At 33.2% G+C, this 16029-nt stretch overlaps 1 long non-coding RNA gene across 1 annotated transcript in view; it reads right to left on the bottom strand.

Annotated features, from left to right (window-relative positions):
* Nucleotides 1-4834: 4834 nt before the first annotated feature.
* Nucleotides 4835-16029, bottom strand: part of LOC108733998 — an 84695-nt gene continuing 73500 nt past the window's right edge. Inside the window, exon 3 of the long non-coding RNA XR_001937312.2 lies at nucleotides 4835-5358. This is a non-coding gene — a long non-coding RNA (uncharacterized LOC108733998). The remainder of the gene's footprint in view (nucleotides 5359-16029) is intronic.

Below are 16029 nucleotides of genomic sequence, written 5' to 3'. Positions count from 1 at the left end.
TAGCGGTAGACGAGAGACTGTCTTGAGATAAGAAATTTTAGAGTATTTATAGGATAGGGTTGTTAGTAATTTTGATAGAATGTTCTAGAAGGAAAAGTAGTGAGAGAGAGGGTGAAGACACTAGTTTCTAGGAATACACAGAATTAGATAGTACAGAATTCAAGAGAAAGCAATTAAGGGTAAAACCAGATATTAGTATGGGAGTGCATGCAGGTATGGTTGAAGTTGGATTTCCAGGTAAAAGTGATTGAAAGAACAATAGAGTTTAGATTGAAAGGAAACCAAAGTATTTACAAGATAAGAAGTTGAAAAGAATTGAAATAATATTTGAAGTGAAATAATATTCGAAATGAAATATTATTTAAAATGAAATATTATTTGAAATGGAAAAATTAGAAAAAAAAATATTTACACACAAAAATAAAACAATAACGGTTATTTCGCCACACTTTTATAAGGTTTCACATGAAGGGAGAAAACTTGAATTATACAGTTTTCTCAAAATCTGGACAATTTTCGTAATCACGAAGCACCTCTGCAATGTTTATCTATATCACAGAGAAAAAATAATTTGTATTCGCTATTACTCACACACTCTTGCGAATAGTTAAATTTGTAAAGTGGATAGGAAACTAAATTTTCGGTTATCTGTTTTAATTGACTCGGTAAGTTTAGCAGGAAAATCGTTTCCGGTATCCTCTGACCACATTACTGCGGCGAAGAGACTCATCATGGACGGTACGATGTCATTTTTAATTAACTCGAATTCTCTCGTCGGTAATTATTTTGTAACCCATTTATTTCGTTGTTGGATCGCTGCTGACGGAACGCGCCATGGAATGGCATTTCTAAATGATTTTACAGGGTCGTGGAATGCACTAGAATTTAAAGCGCGCATCTTCTGTACACAACCAAACCTGATATATAAGCATGCGATAAAGTTTCACTTCGGTTTAATTTTACTGCACTTTAAACTGAAATATTTGACGCTCGTCGTAACTCAAAAGGACATTTAAAAACTGAATATTTCAGTGTAATCCATTTGGCAAAGGGAAGGACTAAAATGCGAACAGTTCAAGCACGAATTTCTTACATACGTTGTACTAACAAATATAAATATCTAAAGTAAATATTTCAGAGATCGGTAATAACCTAACATTTCTAATGAAGCACACTTAATTGATCGATGGATTAAATACATTTTCATTAGACATTAATGATAAAAATGGCGTCGCAATGTTTTTGTTTTAATTTTTTTATAAAAAGGCAAACAGAATTGTTCAAATGCAAGTATTACATCGATATCAAATTAAATTTTTTTAAATTTTTTTTTATTGTGCCTTTCCCCTTGTACCAGCGCCTGATAACAAAATGACAATGGCACGTCAAAAACTAAAAGATAAACATTGTTTAAAAGTACAAAGAAGTAGATTGTAGTATGATTTAGAAACTAAAGAAGATGTAGCAATAGATCTAAACAATAATTAATTATATAAAAATTAATTCACTCTGTCTGACATCTAATGACCGGCACAGTTCTGATCACAGAGAAAATGAAAAACGAAAATTTACCTAAACAAAAGGTATTTATCATTTATCCCACTAGCCCGTTGTTTCGTAAGCGAAAATAATAAAAATTACAATTTGGGCCCGAATTTGAACAGCACTCGTTTTTAAATAAATTTAAGAAGTTAGAAGGAAATTTGCGTTTGTCTTTGCCTCCGTCTTTGNCAATAGGTATAAGTTTAAAAATATTTCCGGCCCACTTTCTCGACGTGATAATTATTGGAAAAATAGTAGGAATTTGATGAATATATTTTGTAAAAAATCGAAACGTAGGAATACTGTGAAAAAATGGAGTTAAGTAGCACAAAGTATTTTTTGCCTTTTAAACTTTAAAATAATTTACCGAAAGAACAAAAAATAGATAAAAGCATTCCGAACTACTGAAATTGATTAATAATTTTTTCATCATCATAACATCGTCAGTACTAAGTCTTGTTGGACACGCACCTTCGTTCTTTTCTATCCTGAGCTAATCTTCGTATCTCCCGGAAATTAGAACATCCTACATCCTTAACTATTTGGGAACAGTAATCTATTGTAGGACTACTTTTATCCCTTGAAAAAGGAAAATTTACCTAAATATTAAGGCGATATTTACAATTTATCCCACACTAACCCGTTGCTTCGTAAGTGAAAATAATAAAAATTACAATTTGGACACGAATTTGTAAAAATTTTTGAAAACACATATCAAAATTGAGATTGCTATCTAATATATTCCATTATTTTTACGGTCAAATCAGTCATTTACAACAGAAAATTGTAATTTTTGCGTTGTCATAAAAATGTAGTTTTTTTCGTGTTTCTCCTTGGATAAGTCTTTAACTAGCCCCTCCATGCTTGAGAAGATATCCTACCAACCTATCTCGCCTATTTCTTATTGACTTCCATAGCGCCCTCTGTTCTCCTTCTCTTTCTAATACCTCCTCATTTCTAACCTTCTCTATCCACGGTATCCTCATCATTCGCCTGCAACATCACATTTCAAACGTTTCTAACCTTTTCTTCTATTAACTTTTTGCAACAAAGAAGTTAATGAAGGTGGTATACGAATGACTATTGATATACTGAATATTGATATACAAATCTCATTTGAGTGACCAATAGAATCATGTCGAGAATTACAATTTTTTTTAAAAACTGATCGTTTTTTCGACTGACAGTATAATCGGGAAACCGTTTAATGTTGTGAACAGCGAAAGAAAGCTCACACAACGCTTTTGAGCTCCTACTGAATTCACGCATGGTCGATAACTATATGTATGTATATGGTTCCTCATCATACAAGTACAAAATAATTTCCTAAGTGTCACATGTTAACACAATTTTTATACACCGAAAAATCGTACTTTTGTTTATTCTTCCACCTGAAGAAATGACTGTGTGACGAAATAATCGCTGTGAATTTATCAATAATTTATAATTTAACACGGTATTTTTAAATTCACATTAATTTATTTTAATTAAGAGATTTAGTTTTTAACGAGATACTCATCATACCTATAGGTACATATAGTTTATTATGGCACCTTTTTCCACGATATATATATGTATCTATACGAGAAAGCTCTCATCATGATCGCGTTGTTTTGTCTGCGAACAGTTTAACTGAAAAATAAAAAAAAAGAGGATCACAGTTTGTTAACCGTTTTTCCATCGTACCGATGTTTCTCCATTGTATTTTTTCACCCTCAGCCCCCATTCTGTATTCTGATGTTGGATAATAACTCGGTAGTCATTCTAACCGAGGCTCATTTTGAGACCCAAATGAACGAACGCTGTCATCGATGAAATCGAGGAGTAACGCGATGCCATACCATTTTTAAAACACAGTCAAACCAGTAATACAAGATCCAGTATTTATCACTAAACAATTTTTAAAGAACGAGTAACCCATTCTAAGATTAACGGTAGGAAATAAAAACAATCATACGAGAATTAGGACAAGTGAATATATTATACTAATTAGTACATGGTTTTTACCTAAAATTTTACATTTACAGATTCAAATTTTTGTAGTTTTTTACTATTTTCTTCTTGAGTTTAATATCTAATAATTCCACAACAAAAAAATCTTTTTATTAACGACAAGCTACCTAATAAACAGAATAGACAAATAATCTTATTAAAATAAAGGTAGAAAAATAAGGTACCTATTTAAGTACCTAAACACTAGACAAATAATTGTAGAAGGCTTTACTTGGTGGAACTCCATGATCCATTAAAGGAAACGAAAAAGTTTCAAAAATATATATTAATTATTTCACCATTGCATTGGCTTCTTCAGGTGAAGATGTTCTGATTAAAATTGTTTCAAAATTAGCATAAATACTAAAAATTTACAAATTTTATGGGATGGGAACAACAAAAGGTAAGGGATAAGGTAAGACACTATGTTTTTGAAGACAAATTTAAATTTAATAATGGAGAACTATTTACATCAGTTTGATCATTTCGTAAAATATTTCATTTATTGCATTTATTAAGATATAAATGAAACCTAGCTAAAAGTCTTTATATTTTAATCAGAATATCTTCACCTAAAGAAGCCAATGTTATGGTGAAACAAGTGTTGTGAACAATTAATATATATTTCTAGTGATGTACAAGATAGTTTAAATAAAGTATCTGGAATACAAAATGCAAAATACTTTTAAATTAAGTATTTCAGATATCAGATGCAAATAACTGCAATGGTATCTATCTGAAATACTAGATATCAAATACGTATCTTTTGAATACTTTTTATAAGGTTTTAATTGAGACTTATGTAAAACCAGTTCTTCAAAAAGTTTATCGCTCATTTTTCTTCAATGAGGGCTCACGATCATGCCCCCAAATGAGAGGAGTCTCTCCACAGGGGCAGAACTTGGCAAACAGGTGTTGTATTTTTTTTAAGTATTGTAATGTTTCTAAGTCAGCGGTGCTGCCAGCAGATCCCTCTGTTTTCTATCAATCTAACCCCAGACTAAAGATTCAATGGCGCGTTCGATTTTTTCCACGACGACATTGACATTTAAAATTAATGTCACCTAAGACGTCAGTCACCATAGAATCAGTTATATATTACTAAAAGTATTTTAGCAAACATAGTACCTACAAAATACTAAGATACCAAAGAAAAGGTATTTAAATACAAGATACAAAAAGATTTACAGATACAAGATGAAAATACATATTTTGTATCATGTATCTGCATTTTAAATACTTACATCTTAGATAAGTTATATCTCTGTATATTTTTAAAAATTTACTTTCGTTTCCTTTAATATAACTAGAAACTCTACTACTTTAATTCTTAAATGTCAAAATACGCATAACGTATTTTGTAAACAACCCCTAATATCGAGTCTTCGATTATTGGTAGGGGTATACACCGATTACTGTTACCGAGAAGAGCAGGTTATCAACAAGTAACGTCGACGCCTTTTAATTAACTCGCTGCTACTTCTAGCTCGGCGAGCGCCTGTGAAAATTCGCCAGCGAGCGCTTCGATAACAATTTGAGCTATTAAAGTCATTTTAATTAACAACATTCGTACGTATGAAGGTATATACCTAGTACGTAACTATTACCGTGCGGAATGCCAACCGACCCCGAAATATCCGAACAAGTATTCCTTTCCTCTTCCACAGCGGATGTACAACTGTTTTCCGACCCACTCGGTTGAAATCATAACAGTCTCAAAGGGTTTTAGTTTCTCTTCGTGTTTTCGTTAACTCTCTTCGTCCTCCACCAATAAATAACTCCCTTGAACTTAATCCATGTGCAATCCCTTACGGATGTTGAACACTGAAACGTTTCCAACAGTGGCACTCTGTTAAATGTACATATGTAAATTTCTGATCTAACCGAATAAATGTTTTGGACTATTTCAATTTTTATTTTGCACCATTAGTTATTACCAGCGATTTTTGCGTACAACTTGATGGATAGTCGTTTTACTGACGATAGTTGAACGTGACAACGTCATAAGAAAATACTGATGGAATGGTTTCATTTTTCAAAAGAAAATTTTAATTTTATTTGTTTGATAGATATTTTGTATGGATATAGAGAAGGAGGTAAATGGAAATGTATTATTGTATAGCAGCTGTCCACGCGGACGCATCNGACACGTTTATAAGCAAGAATTTCAAATATTTGAATACTAGTTAGTTACCACTTTCACCCCTTCCTCTGTCAGGGTAGAGATTGCATTGATTTATACACTGCTTTATCAAAATCATCAGCTTCAGCATTTTTTAATCGTGAATATCAGCGTGTAATAGTGTAAATAAATATTACTAAGTGCAGTATATAGAAGTACATTATTTGCATTTAAACTTCGATCATAAAACTTGTGTGCCCCCTCATATGAGAAAGAAGTGGCTCGACACCGCAAACAAATAAAAACAAAATAATTTGAATATTTATGAATATGAATTTAATTCAAAGAACTAAGTGCATGAATAGAAGAGCGCCGAACATTCAGAAATATTTTTGTGGATACGAGGGATGTGGTAGCTTTTTTTTGTGTGAGCCAAGGGTAGGTCACACCGTTGTAGAATTAAAGATGTGCTCCTAGGTCAGAAAATGAAAATAAACACATTAAACTTAATTTATTCAAATACATTGTTTATATATCGTTCACCGTTACAATAACTTTATGAGATAGAGATTTCCAAAGTCGTACTAAAATAGGATGAGTCAACTATTGAGTAAAATAATACGATCTTCTCTGTAATTTTAACTGTAAATTCCTACGTATTTGACGGTGATCATCTTCTGTTGACAGTTCAGTTTTGTAGTAAGAGGTAGCAAATTGTAATGGTATTTTTTTTTCTGGTGAGAAATTTATTGAAACGTGTCATGATCGAAATTGAATACCTGCGAAAACCGCTATTAAAGGTGTAAACGAAATAATGTTTATCATGGTCCTATTGAAACGGCACAGCCGCAAACTTGCCGAGGATCGGTCGTTGTTTTTGTATCAGAGAGTGATGATGACCATCAAACTGAAATAACCAATTAGGCATAACAAAAAAGGAACAGTTGAAATGATGTTATTGACCTGTAACATTGTCAGGAATAAATGACCTTTTAAAAGTAATGATTTCGGATTCTAGTGATTACTAATAAATACGTTGGTGTGGAGTCATTTTAAGAAGGCGAAGCCGGTAGTAAAAGTAGATTGAAGAACGCTATTTGTTTTTGATGATAATAACGAACTGTTAAGGCGATATGTAGTTTTGGGAAAGTTTGTCGTAAATATTTTTTTAGATACAGGTACTTGTACTTAAATTTACTTTCATAATACTAATGTTTACATAGAATATTATCAAAGGCAAAATAGGTTAAATTAACATTTGTTTACTTCTACATTTCGTATGAATACCAAGCACGACAATTCTTGTATTTTTATTTTAGTTTAAAAATTTTGTTTATGATTTCTTTCTCGTGGACTTGTGAATTAATTTTTAACTGTAATGTGCAAAATATGAACATTGTGAGTAGAATGATTAAAAGTACTTTAAATTTTGTCAATTTTTAGGTAATTTTAAAAACCAATACTTGTTTATTAAGTTGTTAAAACTAAAATCTGTTTATCTAGAGAAAGTTAAGTTAACTTTTGCTTGTACAATTTTTCAATTATCACAATCGCCTACGTCTTCAGCTTCTATTTTTGAAAATATCAATCACATATCGATAATATCAATATCCATCGGTGTGACAACAGAAAGCGTTGTGCAAACAGAAAATTAAAAAGAAACTTAATTTATAGCTTACATTTGTATGCTTCTCGCAGTAATAATGCTAATAATAATATGTGAAAGCCTGATAACGTATAGTACGGTGTAAGTATGCTTACTAACCATCCTTATGACGATAGATAGGTAGTAAAGTTTTCCCATTGCAAATCACCACGTGATGCGGAAAATGCAAAAAACTGTGCTACATAGAGCCCTTAATGGTAGGTATTACTCGAGCAATCTCTGACATTAGTAGCACTCTCGGAATTGATTGAAATTTAATGGTACGAGTCACGAGAAGTATTTTTTAATTAAATGATAAATGGTATGTTGCTCAAAAGGATTTTGATGATTCTCCTTATTAATGCCTTTTATTTATTCGTAGCTTTTTAAGATATAGGTAGGTATGGACTCGTATAAGTTATTAATTAATGTCATTGTTATAAATATCTCAAATTTTCAACGATGATTAGCAAACTCCCAGGTTTCAGTTCATTTCAATAAAAAACTTAACTTCATTATATTAAATTATCGCGCTTATGGGATACAATTAACAGGTTTTTATTTTAATACAGACAACTCATAAATGTCTATACATACATCTTATAAGCCTCTCTTATAATTTGTTATCACGTATGTAACGCGAAATGACACGCTATGAAACTAAAGATGTTTCGAAACAGTGGATAATAATCCCAACTATTATTATACATGTGAATGTGAGTTTGTTTGGTTATTACGATTTCACGCCTTAATAATTCAACCGATCATCATGAAATTTTGTACACACATTGTTAGGGGTACATAAAAGGACATAGTGTACCTGTTACTCAGAAAGAAAATACTGTTCCTGGAAGATAGAAAAATTAGTTTTATGTGGTCGTGGGTGATCTTTGATACGTATTTACGACCAACGCGAGCGAAGCCGCCTGAAAAACCTATCATGAAACTTTGAACACGCATTATCAGGGGTACAGAAAAGGGCATACGGTACCTTTTATCCAGAAAAAAAACTGTTCCCGAAGGATAGAGAAATTAGTAGGTAAAACCTACCTAAAGGAACATTATGTTATCTAAAACGAGAGATATATAATTTGCACAGGGGATGACGTATCTTTTCACACAATTAAATATAAACATAATAATTTCTATAAGTAGTTTTACTTTTTAATAATAATTTCATAATTTCCACTTTAAACATTTGTCAAAATATCATCTTAAAGTGTCGCTTTTGTAACTTGAAAGTAATTTTTTGTCCATCTTTCGTAAAGTGGCCTTTCTCTCTGCGAAGTTGTTCTCGAAATTGTGCAAGTAACCTCTGCCTATGGTTAATTTAATTATTCATGAAGTTGATATATTGCCCGTTATATGAATAAAAGACAATTGTCGTGTGGTGTCTAGTAAGTTTTCTTGGTTAGATAGAATTAATATCGCGAATGTTTCGCAAACTGCGACTACCTGTCGCAATCTTCTCTGAACGTAATTTATTAGTCGTCGAAATGTTAAAAGACCGTCGGTTGTTGTGTCCCATTGTTTCTTCGCTGTCGTGATGGAATAAATGGCTTCGTAACTTTTACAGCATTTGTTTTTCACTTACAGCGTAAAAAGACACATCTCCTTCTTTATCTATCTCTTCTTCGTCTTCTAATCTCTCTCTAACATTTAATGCAAATACCTGTTGCACAAGGCCGATTGTGAATTGTAAATTGTTTGCATAGTAGCATGGTAATAGTGTTAGTAATATACACAACAATTATTATTTATGAATAGCAATTTTAAGTCTTCATTGAAATCGTTTAGCTTTCTAACAGTTGTCAAGGAGAATAATTATCAACATATTATCGGATGTTGCAGATGTTCGATTAAAGTTCAGTTCAAATCTTGTTTTATTGTACTTACAATGTAGAAAGCCGGAAGAGACAAACGAATGAGAAGTACTCATCCTTAGAAATAGTACATATATCTTTCAGAGTTTTGCTTCATAATTAAACAGTATCAGTATAAAGATTTGAATAAAACGAAAATAATATAGATTATTTTGCTTGTATACCTTAAAATAGAAGAATTAAAACATTAAAAGAAATCTTAGATATTCATATGTTATAAAAATCACTAGTACACTTTGCTCCTCGAGGGGTCGTCCGATCACCTCCCTATATTCAACAGTGGAAAAGAGCACGGAAAAAATGAAAAACGAAAATTTACCTAAATATAAAAGCGATATTTACAATTTATCCCACTAGCTTGTTGCTTCGATAGCTAAAATAATAAAAATTACAATTTGGACCCGAATTTGTAAAAGTAAAATCCTAGCAGAAATAAATTCACCAGGTATTTTAGTTGATATTACAAATTTAATTGTAATAATTAAGAAACTCGAAATAATTTTTAAAGAAACATATCAAAATTGAGTTTATTACGTATTATTACGCATCGTACTACAGATGGCGTTTACCACGCCATTTGTGGTATTTTCTAAAACGCGCTGTTAAGGCAGCAGGTAAAAGTTGGTCTGTGTTTTGTAGGAGCTGTCTGCGACGCGCTGATAAGATCCAACAAGATCGAAATCGCGATCCGCGTCTGGCAGTTTCGACAGAATACAGACCACTTCGAATTATTTTATTTGAATATTCTAGTTTTTAGCTTATATGAATACAGCTAACAAATGTAATTGCTCATTTTTTATCAAGAAATGTAATTTGCCATTTCACCTAATAGTTTTAGATCTTTAGTATTATAGGTATAAAGATGAATTAACAATGGAAAGAATATAAACATCACACGCACTAACCGACTGTTTAACAAGAGAATATTCAGACATTACGAACGCTTATTTTCTCCATGAAATGAAACGAAATCCAGATTTCCTTGTGGAAACTGTCTTCATTTAATTAACTCTACATTACAGGGATGCTCCTTCTAGCTTTTTGTCACCAGATGCTTCCGTCTTTACCTCTTGATGTATACTTGGTTACACGTACACAGTTCATGTTTTTGTCATATCCGAGAACTTAGCTTGTACTTACAATCAGTTTGATGTTAATCTCTTTTAGTGGCTTTCCGGCGCCGCGCCTTCACCTTAAATAATCCACATATGAGGATATACTTCATATGTTTTCTCATGTTTACATTGCTCTGATGCCTCATATATACTTACTAACTTTGTAGAACTTTTTGAATTACAGTGGATTTCGGGTATAACGACGACGAAGGGATTACTGTATTTTCGTCGTTATATCCGGAAGTCGTTACAAGCAAAGGTAAAGAGATACAGATACGTATAAATCTGCATCTAGGGGTCATACTTATTCAAAAGTTTACTCAGACTGTCACTTTGTAACTGAACCATTTTAACGTACACGCTTACCTACCTACCTACCTGACTAACCTCTATGAACAAACGGTAAAGGTCGCTATACTGACCATCTTTATGGAAGCAAACAAATGATAAGGTTTCTGTGTCTTTGGCAGCCGATTCCGGTCGCTATATCTATTACGAATTTGTTACAAATGATTCATTAAAAACAGTCGCTACATCCGAACTCGGCGTTACATCCGAAGTCACTATAGCCACTTGAATCTGTACTAAAGTATGCTTTAAATTCAAGGGACTCAGGTTTGATGTCATTATAGCAAAATGGTCGCTATAACCAAGGTCGTAATAAGTGAAATCCACGGTATATTGTTTTCAACATTAATGCAGAAGTGTAAATTCATGGTTTATACTCAAAAATAAAACTAAACGTCAGCGTCTCTCATATATTTATTTAAATATCGTGTTGCCTCAAATACAATACCTAATAGGGTATTAATTTTACACTGAAACTGCTCACCAGACCTCTTTTTAGGAGTGGGTTTAGTGGGAACAACACTTGCCGATTGAAAGTACACTAATTATTTACAAATTGCAACAAATGCAAAATTTTCCCAATATTTGATGCCAAAAAGGTATCCTAACGAGATATCTATAGTAGTTCCTCATAAAACGCCAGTGCGGTGCTTAAGGCTCAATAGGTCCTATTTTCTGATGGGACTTATATTAAAACCATCCTTTAGAATCATGGTAGGACTTATTTTCGGGGTATCTCGTACTTTCTGGGAAACACGGTATGAAGACACGTTCTGATACCTTTCCATCACTTAATTATTTAACGATTTTCGCCTAGAGCTCTCCCGTGAAAGCCAAAACTATGCACATTTACTGCGAAATTAATTTTTAAGGTATTTTTCAGATTTAGCTCTTCTTTTGTCATCCCTCATACCGACGTTTTAATATCGAGCAAATTTCTAGGAGCAATCTCAGCTAAACCTCTAAACTAATTTGTTATTGTAATACCTTACATTACAACCATGTTATTATAAGCAACTTTTTTTTTACCTTCGCCAAAATCCGCAGAACGTTTTCCCCTAGAGTTGCTATAACGGATAAATCAGTAGTTATCTTATTAAACGGTCACATGTGCTACTACAATCGTTTTTCTCCTAATACCTACTTAATATTCCGATGCACGAATTTGCGCTATTCTGCTTTCTGCTAGTTACAAGCTCATATTTACATACCCAAACTATACATGCACATATTATGCTTAATACATATGTACATGTATCCATGATATTTATGAAGATTGCAGACGAAACGCTCTCTTTGCTTTTTATATGAATTACAGTGGAATTCGTTTATTATGACTCCGCCTATATTGACCAACTGCTTAATATGAAGTAATTGCAGTGTTAAGTTTGGTTTTCAAATTAAAGTTTTCATATAACGACTCCGTTTAAAATGATATATCGCTTATGACTGATGCTCATGAAATCATATCCGACTGTAGTGAGCCAAATGATTAATAATAACATTTTCGCTCATTTTTCTGACCCTTCTTATATATAGATATTAGAATTCATCGTTCTTTTTCTTTTTCTGTTGATAAATATACATAATTTTTAGTTTTTCTCTGTATTAAACTAAATAACCAACAAAAATAGAAAGTTGTTCATTTTCTAAGACTATGCTTTGTGTGAAGCCCGCTTAGTATGACGTGCTTGTCATTTCGATGTGATTAAAAGCGGATTCTACTGCAGTAAAATCAGGAAAATTACCTATAAATCTGCCTATAAGATTAACAATGTAAACTGGATTTAATTATAAAATAAGAAGCTTCCACACCAAACTTATCAAAATCCTTTTTGTTCATAACGTTAAATATTGTTATACATTTGCAATTTTGAATTTTCATTGTTATGTACGTAAATATTTGTAATATACGTAACCATAGCGAAGGCGAATAGTAATTAATTTCCGTATTTAAAACGATGTTAAGTAACAAAAGCTAATAAATAAAAGGCTTTCACGAGCTCGATATTCTGGTTCCACACCCACATTTAGGGAGTTCACTAATTTTGATTAGCACTTGCCATATGCTCTAAGGATACTAACGTAAAAACTGGCGAAACATTGAACAGTTCCTTTCGAGGACCTTTCAAAAATCAAACACCACCCCTACATCTCCGCCAACAAACCTTTTTCAAACGAAACGAAATTTTATCGTCGTAAGTCAACGAAATCAAGCACTGAAATAGAAATAAGAAAACAAAAAATCATTTAGGAGATAAACTGTGACGCTGAATTCAAATCTGGTCTCAGAATTTCCTCAGAGCACGTCAAATAGCTGTGTAAAGAAAATATACGTAGATTCTAAATCTCTAAAAGCGTTTACGATATTTGACAGTAACCGTTCAACAAGGAGTCGCTCGAGTAACAGTGGTAAAGTAGAAGAGATATAGAGGCGGAGTAAAATAAATTTTTACAACAGTAATATTGTACATAAACACCTACAATACCTTGTAACGTTAGTAGTAAGTACTCAAAGTCTGAAGAAGGGGAGAAGGAATTGTTGTTTTTAAATAAAAAGTGTGTGTAAATCTGGAAAAAATTTTATTTTCATATTATTTTGTAACAAGAAGTATACATTTTGCTATCGCAAAACTCAGAAAAGATCATTTTTGACCTTTTATTAAGGGTATTATTGTAGTTAAAGGATAAAACAACCACGAGGGAGTAAGCATTTCCCACGGTACCTACTTTCTCTTATTACCATCTTAGTGTGCTGGAGGAAATTTAAAGCAAAATAAGTTAAATTGAAGAAAATTACTCTCTGGGTTATTTAATCCTTTAATTTCACCAAAGAGACAAATTTGAATTTTTTGGAGTTTGGGATTAAGATGTTTCAATCCAAGCGTGATGTGGCTATTCGGAGGCCAAATTCGAAATTAGTGTCGCAAACTATTAGGTACGTCGGAATCGACCTCAGACATTAGTTTCCAGAGCCACGTTGGCCTTTGTGACAATTCGGAGGCCAAATTCGAAATCACTGTCGCAAACGTCGGAATTGATATCTCTCGCATCAGTTTCCTAGTTTACGCTAACCTTTGTGGTTCGACAGTTTTCCCCTCTTCTACGAAAACAAAAAAATCTTTGTGGCAATTCGGAAGCTAAATTCGGAACCAGTATCGTAAATAAGGTACGTCGAAATTGCTATCCCTGGCATTAATTTCCAGATCCACGTTGACCTTTGAGAAATTCGGAGGCCAAATTCGAAATCACNACAGATGTCGAACGCTGCCGAACGCGGAGGCCGATTGTGCCTCTTTGTCGCTCGTTTCGCGCTCTCGCTTGCACTTCAAGCCTTAAATGGAACGCCTCAGAGCGAGCTAACGCCGCATGAGTCATGTTTTTTCGTGCGTGCAGTCGGCTCCATCGAATTATAAGACGTTGTCACGTCAAAAACTAGCCTAAATCACTGCTGATAGCCTCCTTAAGCAACCTAACCTGAGTCTACTTCTACTCATCATAACTCATGTTTCTGTTTCTATGTCCCTAAGTAACCCTTCATGTCTGAGGTATCCTACCAACTTATCACCCCCATTTTTTTAACATCGTCGTATAACGCCATATCTCAAGTGATTCTAACCTTTTCTGTTGTCCACCGACAACGTTCCACACCCATCAAACATACGTCTTTAGCAACAGTTTTCAAACTGTTAGACCAACCCATCTCAACCACAAAAAAAAGTGGGCAGACCCTGCGCTTTCCTGAACTATCTGACTCCATAAATATCAAAAGTCATTTCCATCCCTTACGTACCAATACTTTTGTTTTGTTATTGTTATCTTACTGTAGTCTTCTATCAATACTGATTTGATTTTATTTAAAGCTAACTGTAAATCCTTGTTAGATGCTAATACAGCCTCTAATATCTATTTCTGCGCAATGGTACTCAAATGCAATAACTGCCTCTTGTTGATTTTATAAATCATCTATCTATCTTCCTTTTATCCCTAAATCTCATCTCAAGATCTTTAATATTTTTAACATCTTCCCCAAATCGACATTGTCAAAAGCTTTTTCTAAATCTATGATCCCACCTACAGGTGTACACGCTTTCTTTTCCCTAACGTTTTCTCAACTAATTTCTAAAATATCTTCCGCCCTACTTTCTTCCCTTCTCTGTGCGATTCTAATTACGATTTTTGATGCTTGAGAAGGTAAGCTAATTGTTCTAAAATTCTCGCAATTATCCGCGCATCTCTCTTCTGATGTGACCACAACCTTATTCCGTTTGTATAATCATTCGGCATTTTCCCGTCTCGTAAATGTAACTAACTAGTTTAAACAAATAAACAGTCCCTAACCTTTTGATCTGCTTATTTAAAACTTCCGCTTTTAGCCCGTTTATACCTGGTGCCTTACTATTCTTTAAAATTTTTAATGCTCACTCAAACTCTTCTCTCATTATACATCCACGATGTCTTCTATTTCTAATAAGTACATCTCCTAACTCTTATCCTGCATTTAGGTTTCGTAAGTATTCTTTCTGGCTATCCGGTGTCCATTATTAAAAAAATATTTTCAGAACTTGATAGTCATGGTTTTAGGACACTCCTCTCCAGTAAACTTATATTTCAACGTTTCGCCGATCACCTTCATCAAGGATTATTAATGGATTGAATAAGTGGTTGTAGCAACTGAAGATTATAATTTTTCAACTATTTATGAATAGATATCAGTCAGAGACATATTAGAAACAGAAACAGGAGTTAGGAGGGGTAGAGGTAGACCTAGATTAGATTATTGTTCGCAAATAGATAAGGATGTGGGTTGTACTGATAGCTCCATGCATAAAACAATAATAGTAAATTGGTTTCCACAACTCAACGCATCCAAAAGTGAGTGTGGTTCTTTGGCATCCGCCAATTTGCTCAAAGTAGGCTAGTGAAAACTGAGAAGACTGGAGAATTAATAATAGCGATGCTCCCTAAAAAGAATGGACAAGGATAAACACACACAAGATATTGGGTCGAAAGGACAAGCAGTGATTTTTTTTTTCTTTTTCTCTTTTTTATTTTGTAATAACTAATGTAGGAGTATATGGGTGTGAAATGTGGGTGGTGGGCACTACGGAAAAGAAAAAGTTGGAAACATTTGAAATTTGGTATTATAGAAGGAAGAAGTAGGGGTGAATCCAAGGGATCTTCATGCTGGAGACTTTAAATGGTGATCTCAAAGTTCAATTCAATTCTTGTCTCTTTATATATGAATTTGAAGAACAGGCTTGAAAAAGATAAAATTTGAATTGTTTATGAATTACAGTAGTACAGGAAGGAAAAAGTTTGATCTTCCTCATTTGCTCAAGTTGAGATTCATGTGGCACTTGTCGTTCATTGAAAAACATT

This window comes from Agrilus planipennis, unplaced genomic scaffold, assembly GCF_000699045.2.
Source record: "Agrilus planipennis isolate EAB-ADULT unplaced genomic scaffold, Apla_2.0 scaffold36, whole genome shotgun sequence".
NCBI classification, from domain to species: domain Eukaryota; kingdom Metazoa; phylum Arthropoda; class Insecta; order Coleoptera; family Buprestidae; genus Agrilus; species Agrilus planipennis.
Note: the sequence above shows the minus strand (reverse complement) of the source record. Positions and strands in the feature narration are given on the sequence as shown.